We start from the raw sequence: 17,242 nt of genomic DNA on the forward strand, positions 1-17,242 counted from the left end.
AATTTCAACCCCATCGTTTTCTGCTGAAAAACCAAACTAAGATGTAAATAACACTCAAGTCATCCATCTATTCTTATGAAGTTGAATAAAAAAATTTGGCTTGGCTTAATTTTTGTATCAATTTGAATTTTTGCAACCCTAAACTTTCCAATTTCCAAAGTTGAATTACCTAGGAAACCCACCCCGACAGAGATATGAGAGGAGTATGGAGATTGACGGTGATTTATGAGAACTATCGGGTCGGTTCGGTCTTTATGTCCCTCACAAAACTAAGACCGAAACTGATTGAAATTTTTATTTCGGTTCGGTTTGGTCTTTCTCTACTTCAAGCCCGGCCAGAATCGATCTGATTGGTTTAGTTTATCGGTCCATCGGTCCAAACGCCCAACCCTATTTGATATATATATATATCTGTGTGTGATTAAATCCACGAGGACCACAAACAAAATCGAACTTCAATGAATTTAGGTGGTCGACACATTTCTTGAATAATGTTGTGATGTTAAGCTGTCAATATAATATATCCTAATTTCAAATATAATGTCAATATCAATAATTGACAACGTAAGCTGCAGATTTGTCTCGCAAGAGACAATTGTCATTATTTAGTAGTTTTACATTATACACCGATATAGTTTTAAGTTCCTAAAGGTACCAGCTCAAGTACTTCTTGATCTGAAACTTGGATTATGCATTGGAGTTCTTGAATAACATCTTTCATGGTTGGTCTATCTCCCTTCTTTTCCCTCAGACAAGCAAGAGCAACGTCTAAGAGAAGCTTTACACTTTCCACAACATTCCCCGGAGGCACTCTATCTCCAAGCAGCCTCTGATCCACAACTTCCATAATAGCACCATTGCTGGCTCTTACTCACATAAATGGCTAGATTCACATTGTCTTCTCCGCGCGCGAAATCTATGGCTTTCTGTGATGTGAAAAGCTCAAGCAGCACCACCCCATAACTATAAACATCACTTTTATCAGTCAATTGGTAGTTTATATAATACTCAGGGTCTAAGCATCCCAATGTACCCTGAGCACAAGTTGAAACATGACTCAAACCTGGACGAGCCAACCTGGAGAGCCCGAAATCTGCTACTTTTGCGTTGCAATCAGCATCAAGTAATATATTGGTCGACTTGACATCTCTATGGTAAATAGGAGTTTGAGCACCAGAATGCAAGTATCCCAATGGTCCAGCAGTTTGTAAAGCAATTTTCAGCCTAGTTTTCCAATCAAGAAATGTGGAAAACTTACCATGTAAATGCTCACTCAGTGTTCCATTCGAAATGTATTCATAAAGCATCAGTGGCTGCTCGGCCTCCACGCAGTAGCCTAAGAGTCTGACCAGGTTCTTGTGATTCACTTGGGAAAGTATCCCAACTTCATTTAATACTTGTTCTGTGCTCTTTATGTTTCCCACTTTAGCTGACTTCACTGCCACTATAGTCCCATCTTCAAGCTATCCTTTGTACACTTCTCCAAAACCACCACTCCCTAAAATTCGGTCTTTAGAGAATCCATTAGTTGCTTTCTTGACTTCTTTCAAGTGAAACATCCGAGCTGATTTCTTATCATTGCTCTTCAATATGTCTTCTCTTGCTTTTGTAAGTTTTTCCTTCTCAGACAATCTGCAGGACCTTTTTACTGTAATTATGGATATAACTACAGCTAGAACGAAAAAGGAGATTACCCCAATTGAAACCTTCAAACTGAATCCAGCTTTGATTTTTCTCTTGTTACTCACACAAATTGTCAGAACTTGATCCCAGTAGTAGCCCTTGTTGCAAATGCAGCGAGAGTGGCCATTTTTAGCATAAAGTGAACATTTGGAGGTGCTAGAACAATCAAGCTGTGCTCGAAAAACCGGCTCAAGTGGAGGAGACCATTGAATTTCCAGACCCTCCTCCCCATTGATCAACATGCTTGTTTATATCCAAATGAAGAATGCTTCTAAAGGCTCTGCACCTGAATCATGAAGCCTAATCTTGTATGCTGAAGGTGTTCCACCAGCAACAAATGTGCAGCAAAGGTTGAGGTTTCTATCACACTTGATTGCTCGTTGTGTGTCAATATGCTCTGAGCTTTCCAAGTAGCGGTGACAAAGACTAGAGGGAGTACAGTTCAGAGGAGAAACCAGGAGCCGCGGAGAGCAGTTCAGAAGGAAGATGGTGTTTGATGAAGTAATGTTGAAAGGAAGTGACTGGTTTAACCAGAGGCCTTGACTGACCACCATGTCTCGAGTAACACACTCATTTCCTGGCAGCCATGGGGATGGGTGTACCACCATACACTGGTATGACGGCATAACATGAAGCACAAGATGTTAAAGATGAGCATGTAAAATAATACAGCACACCAACAATAATACACAATCTTTGACATACAACTCTACAAATTTTTATTATTGACAAAACTATTAATGTTTTCAATGCATCAATAAATTCTCAATTGTATATTGGTAGAGTAGTTATACTATCATCTCTATATAACAGCATCACCATAAGTTTGTAATAGATAGTTGAATATCAAGTATATACACCAATTCTGGTTTTAATCTCTCTTGATTTAATCTAGTTTAACTTGGTATCAGAGCAAAGATCCGAGAGGACTCTGTCTCTTATATCTCTTTTCCAATTTCCTGGAGTTTGAGAAATCCAGTCATTAAAATTCATCATCGTCACCTGTTGGAATCCATCGTCGTATTCTATTACTAGAATGACGGTCCTCTCTCTCTCTCTCTCTCTCTCTCTCTCTCTCTCTCTCTCTCTCAAGTTCGCAGTGCATCTCTAGTTCGGCATTCCCATTCCGGTATCTTCTGCGCATCTCCAGCACTTAGTCCCTCCTCCACCGGCGTTTCAAGCTCGGCTTCTTTAGTCCGGCGTCACTCCGTTTACAAATCCGGTGTCATCTTCACTCATCCTTTCCGTAAATTTTAGTTTTATTTCCGCTGCATAACTACTCATTTACTTATTATTTTACGATGGGCGATGAAATTGAAAACTCTAAAGCCCATGAGGTCTAGAAGTTTGAAGTATTTGTCAAGAATTCTGAAAGTAGTTCCTTTGGGAGAGTCAAACTCAATGAAACCAATTTCCGTAGATGGAAGAGAATCATGACAGCTCATCTCCGAGGAATGCACAAGATTTGGCATGTAACTGGGATAATTCAGGCCCCTAGTGAAGATGATGTTGATTCCTACACTAAGTGGGAAGATGATGTTGGTCTTGTAATGTCAGTCTTGTATAAAGGCAAGAATGAGGAGATAGTAGACCTTGTGGAGCAATGTGATACTGCACAGGCAATCTGGAAGACATTGGAAGACCTATACACTAATGAGTCTGATTTCCTACAGCTTCATGAGTTAATGTGCACAGCTTCAGCAATGCAACAAAATGGGCAGCCAGTGGTGCAGTATTTCACCAAACTGAAAAATATTTGGGCTGAGATTGATATGAAGCGTCCATGCAAGATCAAAAATCAAGAGGATATTGTTTGGTACCAGAAAGAAAAGGAGATTGAGCGAGTTCACCATTTCCTGAAAGGTCTTGATGCAAAGCATAAGAGTGCTAAAGGAGAGTTGCTCAGAATGACAGAAACCCCTAGCCTGACTACAACTTTCACATATATCCATAAGGATGAGTCTCAACAGGAAAATCTCAACCAAGCACAAGTTGAAGTTTCTAGTCTTAATGTTCAAGCGAGATCTCCAGCACCACTTCTTCAGCAATAAAAAAAGTTTCAATTCATCAGCAAGGACCACCACCACCTGGTTTTGGGAATCGTCCCCGTCATCATCGCTCTTACTGTGATGATTCAGGCCATTTTTGAGAGACTTGTTGGAAGCTGCACCCGCATCTCAAACCAAAAAAGCATGGTTATCGTCCTAAGGCGAAAGCAGCTGTTCAGTTGGTCCAAGAACCAGATTTCTATGGTGTAACCGGTCAGGATCATCATACAGTAGGTGAAGCTACTCCTACAACCTCTATAGCTGGTCGTGGTAAGATTGGTATGACTTTAAATATTTCTAACTTTGTTGGTTTTGATACATGAATTATTGATTCTGGTGCTTCAGATCATATGACTTATGATAAATCTTATTTTGCTAAATTATCTCCTCCACCAGTATCCTATGTTACTAATGTCAATGGTGAGGCCTTTTCCAGTTTTAGGAAAAGGGTCAGTCTGTATCACTCCCACAATAGAGCTTCTGAATGTGTTATGTGCCAGACTTGTCTCATCATTTGATATATGTTCCATAGTTGAATACTGAATCTAAATGTTCTGTGACCTTTTATCCCATGTATGTGATTTTTCAGGATCTTCTCACCAGGGAGTTAATTAGTCGGGGGTATCAAATGGCATGTTGTTCCATCTAGATCAAACATACGCAGTAGAGAAACCAGGAGCACAGTCCCTTGCTGCCATGACATTGACATCTGAGTTTATTAGCAGAAATAAGTGAATAGCATCACCAATCTAGTCTTATCGTTCCTCGACCAACACCCATTCCTTGCCTACTTGTCATGAAAGTGATACCCTTCCACCTTGCGACATAATGAACCTGCAACCAGAGATGCATGGTTAAATTTCACATTTATCGTACTTGAATTACTCATGGATATTTGGTACTTTGAAAGACTCTAATTATGAGTTTTAGCAACCATATCTGAGGTTAAGTTTACTTTTTTAAATAAAAATATCTAGGGCAGCATGTGTACTTGACTTTTGGGGATGAAGCAAGTGAAGAACTCTATTCCAGGGGATCTTTGAGTGCTTCTTACCTCTCAGAATATCTATATATATTCTGGCGGATGGAATCAGATATTGTACAAAATATCAACTAGTAGCGCTCATATTTAATGAAGCAGTTCCTAACCGTATATATAGAAGATTTGAAGAATCTAGAAGATAAAGATCGAAAAGGAAGCCATACGTGAGAAGATAACTATTTACGTGCACGGCGAGGTCCTCTATGGAGTGGCTCACAGGTTCATTTGGTATCCTGCAGAATAGGGGAGTTCATAGCATGTAAAATCTATTAACACTTATTATTGTCGTATTTCTTGAAGATAGTATCAATCATATATACTCAAAGTATTAAAATTTAACTTGATCACAACCGTACTGCAACCCGGTAGGGCTGACACTGAGAGATTTGAGGCCTAGTGCGAAGAAAAAAAAATGACCCTTATAAAAAAACAAATATGGCTTGGCATGCCATAAAAAAAGATTTTCCTTTTAAACAAGAGTTTGCCATATTAGAAAGAACCAAATTTAGAGAATGACAACCACAAGGCATATAAAAAGCTCTAGGATTTATGTTAAGTAATCTTTTCTGAACACCTTGATGTTTCCCTCTCATATTAGAACCATTATCATACCCTTGTCCCCTCACATCATCAATATTCAAATCGAGAGAGTTAAGAGCAGCTTGTAATTCACCGAAAAGACCCAAGCTAGATGTGTTTTCCACATTTAAAAACTCCAGAAAATATTCTTCTATTTTTATCGGGCGACTTTCAACATCAACACATCTAATTATCAAAGTCATTTGCTCTTTGTGGCTAGCATCAAGACTACAATCAAGAATCACAGAAATATATTTAGCTACTTTTAATTTTTTTAATTATTGTACTCCTAACACATGATGCCACATAGCTATTAATTCATTTTGTATTTTATGACCGAGATAATGATAATGAATTTCTTTATCTTAAATGAGTTGAAAATGATGCTTCATTATTAGATCAAACTCAGCTATTGATTCAAGAAAGCCCAAGAAATTTCCATTTGAGTCTTCATAGATTTTTTCATTTGTTCCACAAAATGCCAAATTATGCATTGCAAGACATTTAACAACATCAATTATTCTGATCATAACTTGTTGCCAATGTTCAGTATCTTTTTTGATTTGCTCTTGCAATTCTTTATCAATAGTTTGATTTCTTCTCAATCTTACTCGGAGTTCAGCCCATGCTCTAAGGTTGGCATAGTGTTTAGCAATCTCTTCATGTTGCTTAAGTTTTTCACCTAGGTGTCCTCAATCATCAACCCCAACATCTGCTAAATGACTTTTAGAAAGGGCTTGTCTTACCACTTTACAACAAAAACAAAACACTTTATCTAATTCTTTTGAGTAAACCAACCATTTTCTATCAGAGATTTGTCCATTTCTTAATTTTTGATCATAATAATATGTGGAGAATCCCCTATTGTGCTTATCCTTTGGAAAATTAATATTGGCTTCTCTAACAGGACCTTTTCAACAAGCAAGTCTCTCATTTTTTCATCTAGAGTATCCCACACAATAGGATCATATATATTCACAGATAATTAAGCATTTGAACGTTCAGGCACATGATTAGCTTCTTCATTATGTTCAGCAGTCTCATTTTCAAGCACATTTGTTGTTTCTTTATTTATTTCATTTTCATTTTCAGGTACATTTGTCGTTTCTTCGTTTACCACATTCTCATTTTCAGCCTCGTTTGTTCTTTAATTTTTAGCAATATTTATTATTTCTTCATTTACCTAATTTTCATTTTCAGGCACATTTGTGGTTTCTTCATTTACCAGATTTTCAGTTTCAGGCACATTTGTGGTTTCTTCAATTACGACATTCTCATTTTTAGCAATATCTTGTGCTCTTTGATTCACTACATTTTCACTTTGGTTTTCAGAAAAAATGTTTCTTTTGTTATTCCAAAGTTTTTGAATAGAACCTATTTGAGGTTTTATTATTGTTTCTTCTTCTAGTTTCTTTCTTTTTTTAGAACCACCAGATGCTTGTTTTTTAGGAAACATTGCCTTAAACTAAAACTTGCAATACAATAATAGAACAATAGAACCTGGATGGTGAATATTGCACAGCTGATCAAAGAGCACATCCGCTATTCCACTTCAACTCATTTTATCAAACCAAAGCAGTGAAAGCACACATGACACATTGACACATCCAATCTTCTCTACAGAAACATAGCAGTACAACACAATTCTATAAGTACAATTTCATATATGAATTTCATATTATCATATATCCAAAGAATAAAAATAAGAAGAAACAAAGGGAAAAACAAACGTATTATCCCATTATTCCCATATATGTTGACGCCAAACGAAAGGAGACAATTTTCTCACAAAATTTGGAAAAACTGTGACATGCATATTATGCTAATACGACGACTTTTGTTACAGACATCAAAACCCTTTATTCAAAACTGTGAAGAAAATGCCCAGTATTCGACAAAATGAGAATAATGCCAAAAGTTATTCACCCATATTTAACTGTTAGTTGGCCATCACAAACAAACAGAACTTTAAAAATAACAAACTTCAAACAAGCCAGAATCTGAATAAATATTACAGAGATCATGTAGCAACAATAGCATAATGTAAACTTGGTTTTGAGATGTGACCTTAATCAAAACGTACTTACGTACCCCTGCCTTTCCCCCAATCTCATCCCGCTGAAGTGTATCAATTTTTTGCCCAAAAAGAAATGAAGAGAAAAGAGGCTCTTGCATACTGAATTTGAATGCAAAATTATGCAGTTGTGGAAACAAACAAACAATCGGACAAACAATATCCTATTAGATATTTCGAGATTTCCGGACATCCCCCAACTGGTATAGATCCAAAAGGTTCCAGCAATTACTGACCCTTCCTGATGATCATAATTGCACCTAATTTAGGTGATGAATGAAACAACCATTTCACCTACAAGCACTTAACATAAAAGAAGGAAAATGGAAAGACCCAATAAACGCAACTCAGCACCTACATTGCTCATACTCATGAAAAAAAAAATGAAAAAAAAAGAGCCTTCCCTGAGAAAAAAAGACCACAAAGAGCAGCAAGCATTGAAAAACCCTTCCCAGAGTGAATCGCTAGCTGATAAGAGTACAAAATTGTCAATCTTTAAAGCTCAAGTATCAAATGAATTCATGTTAGTACGAGTAGAAGAAGCTTAATGTAAGCATATACAATCATTCATCGGGTAGCACTGGATGTGGGTTAGCGGTGCCTGAATCATTTAATTTAATGTAAACCTAGTTATAGATGGAAATCAAACAAAACAAAGAGACAAATTAATGGCTTCTCACAATCTCATGTAGAATAGACCCATGCATATTGACATAACTCGACATTTATGATGCTAAACATGGGATGATATATGAGAGGTCTCTATCTAGCCTTCCAAATACAGTAACACTTATCAATCCCCCCCCCCCTCAATCTAATGAAAACGAAACCCCTTCCACATATTACAAAGATATAAAGACAAGGTTCCCTCTCTAAATCTATTCTAGCAGATAGAAACTAGATAGAGATACAAGCAATAATTTCAAAGAACACGACGACAAATATCTCAGATTGGTTGCAGATCTACAACCCAGTTTGCTTGGTGATAAATCTAAACGAGAAAACACAGTGATAATCTTACTCGATCAACGAGATCCAAAGAATAAAAACAAGAAGAAATAAAGGGAAAAACAAACAGGAGATGAGATTTACTTTGGAGTAAAGCCGAATCCACTTGGACTTGATAGGAGAGGAGATAGTAACCGAAAGCAAAGAAAAAGCTCCAGACCACACACGAAAAAAAACAAACAAACAAAAGAAAAAAATTGGAATTTTGGGCCCTGGCCCAGTGCGGTAGCATTGGCTGCCCTCCCTCAGGGCCGGCCCTGCAACCCGGGAGCCTGCCACTGCCTCAGTTCCATTCCCAACCTTCAAGTCATAGTACATGAGGCATAATAACTGTAATTTCAAAAGGAGAGATAAATATATCAAAATATTTTCTCAAGTCCAGCAGTAACATATTAACCTTATACAAGTGAAACAAAAAGGGTAATAACTAAATTATGGCATGGACCATCCAATTAAAGATTAAGTATTAACATCTAATAGGCAGAGGCAGATCTAGAAGTAAAATCTAGTCTAGGCTAATTACTCTCTTAGGATATATTTTTTTGTCAATATCGTTTTTGGTGTTTTTTTAATTTTTATTTTGATCAAAATGATATTTCATTGGGTCTTAAATCCCAAGTTTTTTGGAGGAGGAAAAAATGGGGGAAAAAAAACAAGAAGCAAGGTAGTAAATGCTAATAGAATATAGGAAAACAAAGGTAAAAAAGAAAACATAGAAGAAAATTGTAAAAAATGTGTGGGATTCGAGAATGAAGTGCATACTCCTAGGATACATGTGGCAACCTAAGTAGTACGGGCACGAATACGAGTGTCTGTATTGGACACGATTCGATACGTAGACACGATATATATAAATCTTTTTGGACACGGACACGTGGTGGACACGTTAATTAAATATTATTTTTAATATATATATATATATTTATTAAAAAAATATTTTATAAATTTGAAAGTATTTAGAATTTTAGATGTATATATATGTCAAAGTGTGCATTAAAATGATGAAAACATAACTTGTTAGAATGGCTAAAGACTTGATAAGTACCTTGTATAACTAAGGTTCGAATCCCACCACAAGTATTCTTATTTTTATCACGAGTTTCTCTCCTTATATATATTAAAGTGTGCATAAATATAACAAAAACTGAATCTGTTGGAATGGTTGAAGAGTTGTTGAGTATCTTGGATGACCAATGTTTGATTCTCACCATAAGCACTTTTACTTTTATTATAAGTTGGTGCGTGTCCGGGCCATGTCCAAAATCAGTTCGCGTGTCCGAATGCGGACACGCATGTCCGGCGCGTATTAGGGCGTGTCCGTGTGTGTGTCCGTGCAACCTATGTGGCAACTAAACTGACATCCTCATTAGCACTAGGTGTAGACAAAAAAAAAAAAAAAAAAATATATATATATATAATTGTCTTTGGGCTGCAGCCCAGGTCGCCTAATGAATAGATCCGTCCCTGCTAATAGGCGTGTGTAGCATTTGTCGACATGCCACATTCCATTGACATGCAAGCTGCAGGCCAGCATTGAAATGCAATGTACAGTGTACACCAACTTTAATATGAAGGCCTACAGAGGAATAGGAATTAAAAGAGATGGGCAGAGGATTATATAAGCTACGATTAGTTTACTAACTTTAGACCATTGGGAAGGGTTGTAAATTCTTCCTCAGGTATTTTTTATCCTCTTAACTGCATGAAAAGTAAACGAATGTCACAAATACTAAATGTTATAGACGATTTTCGCCCCATAAAGTTCAACCTACAAGTGAAATTGATCGAGATAAAATTACTCACAGCTCTCCTACTTGTGCTGACAGCCTCACCCACGTCACTCACATAAATCCCAGCAGCTGATTAGTTTAAAAGGAAAAGCAAACTTTAGTCAATAATCAAGCTTCAAGTATCTTGACCTGCCTCTGAAGCAATTCACTTTCTTTTTTCCAAGCTTCAAGTTGCTCCAAAACCTTCAAATATTCTCCCACCAACTCCTCAAGCCTTTGGCTTCCAGCCTCCATGAACGAAAACCTCTCTATCCATGAACTCAACACGAGCCATCTCCAATAACAACATATTCCTTAGCTCCAAAAGAGCTGATTCTTTCTCTTTCATGTCACAGTACTTGATAAACTCCATCTCCAACTCAGATTCTCTCCTTTGAAGATCTTCAAGACTGCTACTTAGGCGCGAAAACTCTTCTTCCAATTGGAGTTTATAATCATTAATCTTCAGATTTTCCTCTATAGAAAGTATGCATGTAGAGCTTGAACTATGAAAGCTATCCTCATCTCAGACTCTTGAGGTTTAGTTCCTAAGGAGCTTACCTTGTCACTTTCGAATACTCTTTCAAACGAGTACTTCTTTGAGCCATAATCCTGGCATAGATGTAACCAGCCACGGACAAAGCTAAAGGAATCCCAGCTTTAAGCAGCACTGGCTTAATCATCTCTACCTTTAATGTTGAGCTCTCTATCTTAATCAGAATCATACAGTTATGGTTCTCTAGCAAAGAAAGTTGATCAGATGACCAAACTTGATTTTACAATGGATATTTTTTAGATATGTTGAATGGTTTAGGCTTGACATTGACGTGCAAGTTTCAATATAAAGATGATTGAGATTCTTTACTTTTGTGTTTTCATTTTGCTTTCCTCATGGAGAGGTCTAGAGGCATTGCTGGTTTTCTTTTGCATTACATAATCAGAGGCTCATTTTGGTCATTTCCATTTGACTTTCTAGGTGCACTTTGGAATCGAGTTCCTTTCCGATCGGTTTATTCAAACCTTCTTGTTATGATGGAGAAGTCATACTATAAACAATTTCTACATGAATTTTCATGAAACATATCACAGCATATAGTCGGTATCGGATACCTAGCTATTGAATATTAACCCACCAAGAATGTTGATCGTCATTTTCTCTGACTTCTGGTCCTTCTTTGTAGTCGAGCATACTCTTTTCATTGATGGAAACACCTCGGAAAGGCATTGAGGCATGGCTTATTATCGTCTATGCAGGCAAAATTTGATCAAATAAAGGAGTAAAGAAATCATGGCTTCTTTTATATTACCTATATAAAAGAAATATGATCCCTAAATATTGACCTTTACGAGATCATGTTCTAATTCTTGGAACATCGTTACACTAATAAATCATCGTCACATATTCAATATCTCATTTATTTCAGAAAAAGTAAGTATCATGAATAGAAAAAAATGCGTTTTAGGATGATAAAATGAAATGTTGTAGGCTTTACAAACATCCAAATGGAAACTGTTATAAAAACAGTGATATATTGCATATATAATTTAATAAGTTGAATTATAAATAATTATAAATCAGAAACGAAGAACACGAAAAGAAATTCAACCAAAATACCGAACGATTGATGATGAAAGAACTAGTCGAGACGTGTGTGATACCACACTGTCCTTAAGACGTTTACGCCTCCTCTACCGGTGCAAGGATGCTTGGCGCTTGTCTCCCAGGATATAACGACTAAACGATTCTAGGAAGTTGCACTACTAACTAGAACCTTCAACGAACTCGAAATGTACCTCTTTCTATCACCAGAGAAAAACTAAGAATTTTGAGAGTGGGAGAGGATTGTGTTTTGAATGGAATCATCTTACAATGAAAGGATGGTGGCTATTTATACTGTGAGGATTTGCAATCAGCAATTAATAAGATGGCTGTTATAGAAATCAAAAGATCATAACATATATGAGTTACATATGTTACAAACATTGATTTCAATTCTGTTATAATTCTCCATAACACACAATAACTCAGTTGTTACAAAAGAAGAATTTGAACACTCAAGAGAATTTGAAAAGTCAAAACCGAATTTTCGGAAATGCAAAAAGAATCTGCATTCCGACCCTCAATTCGGTGTTGCATTCGTGTCTGCAGGTCGCACGGGCATACACGAGTTTCCCTTGTGACCTAGGATTTGCACCCCCCCTCTGCGCGTGCGCGAGAGGGTATAAGGGGGCTTACACACTTTACAATCCATACACAATGGATTCTATATAAAGTCTTTTCAACAATTCTCTTTTCCAATGTGGGACAAATACATTTCCCTCATTCTAAGTAGCCATCTTTGAATGACAATTTCTCATTCACCCACAAACCAAATTACACAAACAAACATATGATCTTGTAGCCTTCATTATGGAGAACTCAAATCTATGTTCATCTTTGATTAATTATAAGTTTTAACTTAATTTAATTAATCAATTAAAATTTAGTTTTAAATGGTTTTTCCAAGCATTTTCCAACAATTCCCCACATGAATGAAATTGGCCACCAAAGACTCGATAGAATTTGGTGATAGATTTCTACGGTTGAAACCTGTATAGGATAGGTAGGTTTGACCCTTTGAACCTTCCCTTATAAAATTATGCTTACTTTACTAACTAAATAGTAGACGCGATGTCTTTGAACTATTCGTCATTTGTGTAAATGATGACATACTTTACACAGGAGTCTTCCTGGTACACTTCGGTTCTCATTTTTGTGCCCATTTTGGCCATGGAACACACGCCTGGTTCTGCAAGTAGTTTGATAAGAGTTATGCCCTCATTAACTCTCCTAGAAGCGGCCCCACTTCTCTCTTACATAGGTGATCTCTTAATTAAGAGTAACCCGCATTACTCTACTCGATTTCTCGACGCATAAGAATCATTAAAAGTTTTTAGCTTAACCTCATCCATACGGGTATCACTGTTTTTTATCATAGGAATGGACTTGGGGAACTCCCCACAGTGATCCGAACTAATCTCTACAATTTGGTTTTCCCTTTTGAACCTAGATCTTGGGATCTCCAGTCAGCTAGGTTGGGTATCCACTGTAGTGATTTTTAATTTCCAATGGGCTTTAGTCTCATTCCCTTCGATGATTTTTCAACTAACTCTCTGTTTAACCCTTTGGTTAAAGGATCAGCATTATTATCTTTAGACTTTACATAGTCTATAGAGATAACTCCAGTTGAGAGTAGTTGTCTAATGGTATTATGTCTTCGACGAATGTGTCTAGACTTACCATTATACATCTTGCTCTGTGCCCTGCTAATTGCAGATTGACTATCACAATATATACCAATCGCAGGCACATGTTTTGTCCATCTAGGAATGTCCTCTATGAACTGGCATAACCATTCTGCTTCCTCCCCATATTTGTTTAGTGCTACAAACTCAAACTCCATTGTGGATCTAGTTATAACTGTTTGTTTTGAGGACTTCCAGGACACGGCTGCACCCCCTAGCGTAAATACATATCCGCTAGTAGACTTTGAGTCTTTCATGTTAGATATCCAGTTCGCATCAGTGAACCCTTCTATAACAACTGGGTATGATGTGTAGTGCAACCCATAGGTACGAGTATACCTTAGGTATTTGAGTACTCTTCCAATAGCTTGCCAATGCATAGCTTCAGGATTACTCGTGTACCTACTTACCTTATGAACCGCATAAGCTAGATCTGGTATTGTACAACTTGTTAAGTACATTAGACTTCCAATTATTCTTGAATACTCTAATTGAGAAACACTTTCACCTTTATTCTTGGACGAATGTAGATTCAAATCTACAGGAGTTCTGACAATTCCAAAACCTTCCTTGTTAAATTTCCCAAGAATATTGTCCACATAGTGCGTTTGACTCAACACAAGCCATTCTGATGTTCTCGTAATTTTAATTCCTCAAATGACATCAGCAAGTCCCAAGCTTTTCATGTCAAACTTAGAATTCAACATGTCTTTAGTAGACTTGATCATCTTATCGTTGCTCCTAACGATAAGCATATCATCCACATACAGACATAGAATGATATATCCATTTTCAGTGTCTTTGACATATACACACTTATTACCTTCATTTATTTTAAATCCACTGGTGATCATGGCATTATCAAATTTCTCATGCCATTGTTTTGGTGCTTGTTTTAAGCCATATAATGACTTAACCAATCTGCACACCTTCTTACTCTGAGAAGGAGCAGAAAAACCTTCTGGTTGTTCCATGTAGATTTCTTCTTCTACATCTCCATTTAGGAAAGCCGTCTTTACATCTATTTGGTGTACTTCAAGTTTGCGCAACGCTGCAATTGCAAGTACCATCCGTATGGAGGTTATTCTCGTCACAGGAGAATAAGTGTCAAAATAATCCAAACCCTCCTTTTGCCTATAGCCTTTAATAACAAGTCTAGCCTTGTACTTGTCTATTGACCCATCAGCTTTTAATTTCATTTTTGAAAATCCACTTGGAAGTCAAAAGCTTACACCCAGGTGGCAAATCCACTAATTCCCAAGTGTGATTTTGCATGATGGAGTCAACCTCACTTTTGATTGCTTCTTTCCACAGAGGACCATCAGTAGAGCTAACTGCCTCTTTGAAGGTACGGGAATCACCTTCAACCATATATGACAGGAAGTCAGGTCCATAGGACTTTGCGGTCCTTGCCCTTTTACTTCGTCTAGGTTCAACCTCAGACTCAGATTCGGACTCCGACTCAGATTCTTGATCCTGAACATCATCAGTTTCGGCTCGGTTGTCTTCACGTGCCCGTTTAGAAGAATTAAATTCCTCTCTAGACTTCCGTGGAAATACATTTTTAAAGAAAGATGCATTTCTCGATTCCATTATCGTATCCTCATGGATTTCAGGAATATTCGAATCGTGGACTAGGAATCGATAAGCCGAACTGTTATGTGCATATCAAATAAAGATGCAATCAACCGTTTTAGGCCCATTCTTCACCTTTTTACGTTTAGGAATTTTCACTTTTACCAAACATCCCCAAACTTTTAAGTATTTGTAGGATGGTTTTCTCCATTTCCATAACTTATATGGAGTTTTCTCTTCTTTCTTTTTGGGCACCTTATTTAAAAGGTAATTTTCCGTGAGAATCGCGTCTCCCCACATATTGGGTGGCATCGCAGGACTGAGTAGCATAGCATTCATCATATCCTCTAGAGTACGATTTTTGCGATCTACTACACCATTGGATTGTGGTGAGTATGGAGCATTCCTTTGATGTATAATCCTATTCTAAGCACAAATCTCAGCAAATGGCGATTCATACTCACCTTCTCGGTTACTTCTTAGTGCCTTAATTTTCTTGTTGAGTTGGTTCTCAACCTCATTTTTATAGAGAATGAACTTCTCTATGGCCTCACTTTTGCATTTTAGCAAATACACATAGCAATATTTCGTGCTATCATCTATGAAAGTAATAAAGTATTTATTATTCCCTCTAGATAACGTTGATTTTAAATCACTCACATCTGTATGAATCAGATCAAGGGGTTCATTGTTTCTTTCAACACTTTGGAAGATGATCTAGTTAGTTTTGTCTCTACACAAGTTCATACTTGTGCATGTTAATTGACATATATTATATTCTTCACTACCATAAATTAGGAAACTCATATAGGCGTAATAACTAGTTTTTGACAATAAACAATCCACCACCCATGGCTCTATGTCAATTTCAGACAAAACACATTTGTCAACACTGAGTTTTATACTCATAAAACCCTTAAGAACATACATCAATTTATTCAATAATTTCAGTTCTGTTCTCCAGATCAATCCAAAAACTTAGCTTGGTCATACCATAGCTCTAAGTCATTTAGTCCCCATTCATAATCACTGACTTTTTCCATGCTATCATCCGATATCATACAACAGAGGTTGATGTCAGCAACCTCCTGAGTGACGGCTTCAATCAGGTTTGCCTCCTTTCTTTTGTTCCTCTTCGGTTTGTTGCAGTCGACAGACTTGTGACCAGTCTTGTCACAGTTGTAACACTTGCCTTCAAACCTTGGCTTCTTGGAGATGTCTCCTTTCGACCCCAGCTTGGACCCATGATACTTGCCTTTCTTGTTTTTGGAACCTTGACCATGTTCCATCATGTTTGCCTAGGCAGAGACATCATTGATCCATGCTTTCTTTTCGGATCCTCGGTTGTCTTCCTCAATGCGAAGTCTAACCTCTAGATCCTCCATAGTCATTTCCTTTCGCTTGTGCTTGAAATAATTCTTGAAGTCCTTCCAAGTAGGTGGTAACTTTTCAATAGCACATGCCACTTGAAAACTTTTACCTAGTTGCATTCCTTCAGCGTGAATCTTATGCAAGATTAGCTGAATCTCAGATAATTGACTCATCACAGTTTTGAATCCACCATTTTATAATCAAGGAAGCGGCCCACGATAAACTTCTTGGCGCCGGCATCCTCGGTCTTATATTTTTTTTCTCCAAGGATTCCCATAGCTCATTTGTCGTTCCCATGCTAATGTACACATTGTACAATGAGTCGGCTAGACCATTCATGATATAATTCCTACATAAGTAGTCATAATTATTCCATGCATTCACAACAGCAATCTTTGCTTGATCTCAGGAGCATTCTCCGTCAAAAATCTTGCCAGATTCAGAGTGGTCAGATAAAACATCATCTTTTGTTGCCACCTCTTGAAATGCAAACCGTTGAACTTCTCAGGTTTTTCCCCATGGGATACTGAGACAGGTACAACGGGAGTAGTAGGCACAGTTGGCACCAAAGGTCCCTTGCCATTTCCAGAATTTTCTCCGTTAGTCATTTTTAGAAACTGAAACACACACACAAGGTGTAAGTTTACATGAAAAGTTGTAGATAAATATCGAATACAAATTATATAAGCAATATCAAAAGTAAACGTCTTAAGATTGTTATAAAAACAGTGATATATTGCATATATAATTTTAATAAGCTGAATTATAAATAATTATAAATCAGAAACGAAGAACACGAAAAGGAATT

General features: G+C 37.2%; 1 protein-coding gene and 1 pseudogene across 1 annotated transcript in view; one reads left to right on the plus strand and one right to left on the minus strand.

Annotated features, from left to right (window-relative positions):
• Positions 1 to 637: 637 nt before the first annotated feature.
• LOC126796837 (wall-associated receptor kinase-like 20) lies at positions 638 to 2,327 on the minus strand (annotated as a pseudogene).
• Positions 2,328 to 14,938: 12,611 nt separating this feature from the next.
• The window catches only part of LOC126797769 (uncharacterized), a 92,971-nt gene continuing 90,667 nt past the window's right edge, over positions 14,939 to 17,242 (plus strand). The window contains exon 1 of the mRNA XM_050524491.1: positions 14,939 to 14,943. The gene's annotated coding sequence lies outside the window, so the exon portion shown is untranslated. The remainder of the gene's footprint in view (positions 14,944 to 17,242) is intronic.

This window comes from Argentina anserina, chromosome 6, assembly GCF_933775445.1.
Source record: "Argentina anserina chromosome 6, drPotAnse1.1, whole genome shotgun sequence".
Lineage (NCBI taxonomy): Eukaryota > Viridiplantae > Streptophyta > Magnoliopsida > Rosales > Rosaceae > Argentina > Argentina anserina.